The sequence below is a fragment of the Arachis hypogaea genome, chromosome 11 (assembly GCF_003086295.3).
Source record: "Arachis hypogaea cultivar Tifrunner chromosome 11, arahy.Tifrunner.gnm2.J5K5, whole genome shotgun sequence".
Lineage (NCBI taxonomy): Eukaryota > Viridiplantae > Streptophyta > Magnoliopsida > Fabales > Fabaceae > Arachis > Arachis hypogaea.
The window spans coordinates 52,641,726-52,645,003 of NC_092046.1; the positions used below are offsets into that span (position 1 = coordinate 52,641,726).

Genomic DNA, 3,278 nt, shown 5'->3' on the forward strand with positions numbered 1-3,278 from the left:
TTGATCCTTCCATGAGAGATTTGGATGATTTCTCCATGATGGATTATAGGTGTTCCCATAAGGTTCACCTAAGTAATTCACCTCTGCTATTGCAGGGTTCTCAGGATCATAAGCTTCTTCTTCAGAAGATGCCTCTTGAGTACTGTTGGATGCAGCTTGCATTCCATTCAGACTCTGAGAAATCATATTGACTTGCTGAGTCAATATTTTATTCTGAGCCAATATGGCATTCAGAGTATCAATTTCAAGAACTCCCTTCTTCATAGGTGTCCCATTATTCACAGGATTCCTCTCAAAAGTGTACATGAACTGGTTATTAGCAACCATGTCAATGAGTTCTTGAGCTTCTGCAGGTGTTTTCTTTAGGTGAATGGATCCACCTGCAGAAGTATCCAATGACATCTTTGATAGCTCAGATAAACCATCATAGAATATATCCAGGATGGTCCATTCTGAAAGCATGTCAGAAGGACACTTTTTGGTCAGCTGCTTGTATCTTTCCCAAGCTTCATAGAGGGATTCACCTTCTTTCTGTCTGAAGGTTTGAACATCAGCTCTAAGCTTGCTCAGCTTTTGAGGAGGAAAGAACTTGGCTAAGAAAGCCGTGACCAGCTTATCCCACGAGTTCAAGCTATCTTTGGGTTGAGAGTCCAACCACACTCTAGCTTTGTCTCTTACAGCAAAGGGAAAAGCATGAGCCTGTAGACTTCAGGATCTACTCCATTAGTCTTAACAGTATCACAGATTTGCAAGAATTCAGTTAAGAACTGAAAAGGATCTTCAGATAGAAGTCCATGAAACTTGCAGTTCTGCTGCATCAGAGAAACTAATTGAGGTTTCAGCTCAAAGTTGTTTGCTCCAATGGCAGGAATGGAGATGCTTCTTCCATGTAAATTGGAATTAGGTGCAGTAAAGTCACCAAGCATTCTCCTTGCATTATTATTATTTTCGGCTGCCATCTCCTCTTCCTGTTCGAAAATTTCTGAAAGGTTCTCTCTGGATTGTTGTAATTTAGCTTCTCTTAGTTTTCTCTTCAGAGTCCTTTCAGGTTCTGGATCTGCTTCAACAAGAATGTTCTTGTCCTTGCTCCTGATCTGAGCAACAAGATGAACCGTCAGTTGTCCAAACTCGAACAATCCCCGGCAACGGCGCCAAAAACTTGGTGCGTAGAAGTTGTGATTACACTTTGATTATGTAAAATTCATCGCTCTTTCTTTCCCTGGTAATGGCGCCAAAAAACATGATGCCAATACCATGGTTCACAACTTCGCACAACTAACCAGCAAGTGCATTGGGTCATCCAAGTAATACCTTACGTGAGTAAGGGTCGAATCCCATGGAGATTGTTGGTATGAAGCAAGCTATGGTCACCTTGTATATCTCAGTCAGGCGGATATAAAATAGTAATGGAGTTTTCGAAATTAATTAATAAAATAGGGATAGAAATACTTATGTAACTCATTGGTGAGAATTTCAGATAAGCGAATAGAGATGCTTTCGTTCCTCTGAACCTCTGCTTTCCTGCTATCTTCATCCAATCAGTCTTACTCCTTTCCATGGCTGACTTTATGTAATGCATCACCATTGTCAATGGCTACTTTCGGTCTTCTCTCGGAAAAATGATCCAAATGCCCTGTCACGGCACGGCTAATCGTCTGGAGGCATCACCCTTGTCAATGGTTACATCCTATCCTCTCAGTGAAAGTGGTCAACGCACCCTGTCACGGCACGGCTATTCATCTGTCGGTTCTCGATCATGCTGGAATAGGATTTACTATCCTTTTGCGTCTGTCACTACGCCCAGCAATCGCGAGTTTGAAGCTCGTCACAGTCATTCAATCATTGAATCCTACTCGGAATACCACAGACAAGGTTTAGACCTTCCGGATTCTCTTGAATGCCGCCATCATTCTAGCTTACACCACGAAGATTCCGATTAAGAGATCTAAGAGATACTCATTCAATCTAATGTAGAACGGAAGTGGTTGTCAGGCACGCGTTCATAGGGAATGATAATGATTGTCACATTCATCACATTCAGGTTGAAGTGCGAATGAATATCTTAGAAGCAAAATAAGATGAATTGAATAGAAAACAGTAGTACTTTGCATTAATCTTTGAGGAACAGCAGAGCTCCACACCTTAATCTATAGAGTGCAGAAACTCTACCGTTGAAAATACATAAGTGAAAGGTCCAGGCATGGCCGAATGGCCAGCCCCTCTGATCTAAGAACTAGGCGTCCAAAGATGTCTAATATAATAGTAAAAGGTCCTATTTATAATAAACTAGCTACTAGGGTTTACAGAAGTAAGTAATTGATGCATAAATCCACTTTCGGGGCCCACTTAGTGTGTGCTTGGGCTGAGCTTTGATTGTTGCACGTGTAGAGGTCCTTCTTGGAGTTGAACGCCACCTTTTGTGCCATTTTGGGTGTTGAACTCCACTTTGCAACTTGTTTCTGGCGCTGGACGCCAGAATTGGGTAGAGAGCTGGCGTTGAACGCCAGTTTGCGTCATCTTAAATTGGGCAAAGTATGGACTATTATACATTGCTAGAAAGCCCTAGATGTCTACTTTCCAACGCAATTGGAAGCGCGTCATTTCAAGTTCTATAGCTCCAGAAAATCCACTTTGAGTGCAGGGAGGTCAGAATCCAACAGCATCAGCAGCCCTTCTTCAACCTCTGAATCTGATTTTTGCTCAAGTCCCTCAATTTCAGCCAGAAAATACCTGAAATCACAGAAAAACACACAAACTCATAGTAAAGTCCAGAAATGTGAATTTAACATAAAAACTAATGAAAACATCCCTAAAAGTAACTAGATCCTACTAAAAACATACTAAAAACAATGTCAAAAAGTGTATAAATTATCCGTTCATCAGTCTTGAATTAGAGCTAGAGGACATTTTTAAAGATGTTTAGCCTGATCTGGAGGAACCAGAGAAAACAGAAGACCTCTGAAAACTCCTCAGGAAGAGGAAAAGCCTCCTAAACCCGAGCTCAAACCACTACTATCATCCCTGAAATATGCATTTCTGGGAGAAGATGACACTTTTCCTGTGATCATAAGCTCTACTTTAGAGCCACAGGAAGAGAAAGCACTAATTCAGGTGCTAAGGACACACAAGACAACTCTTGGGTGATCCATAAGTGATCTTAAGGGAATTAGCCCAGCCAGATGCATGCACAAGATCCTATTGGAGGATGATGCTAAACCAGTGGTTCAACCATAGAGGCGGCTGAATCTAGCCATGAAGGAGGTGGTGCAGAAAGAGGT

At 41.7% G+C, this 3,278-nt stretch overlaps 1 non-coding gene across 1 annotated transcript; it reads left to right on the forward strand.

Annotated features, from left to right (window-relative positions):
- The first annotated feature begins 456 nt into the window (after positions 1-456).
- Positions 457-564, forward strand: LOC112724913 (small nucleolar RNA R71). The gene has a single exon (XR_003164053.1). It is a non-coding gene; the product is annotated as a small nucleolar RNA R71 (small nucleolar RNA).
- The last annotated feature ends 2,714 nt before the right edge of the window (positions 565-3,278 follow it).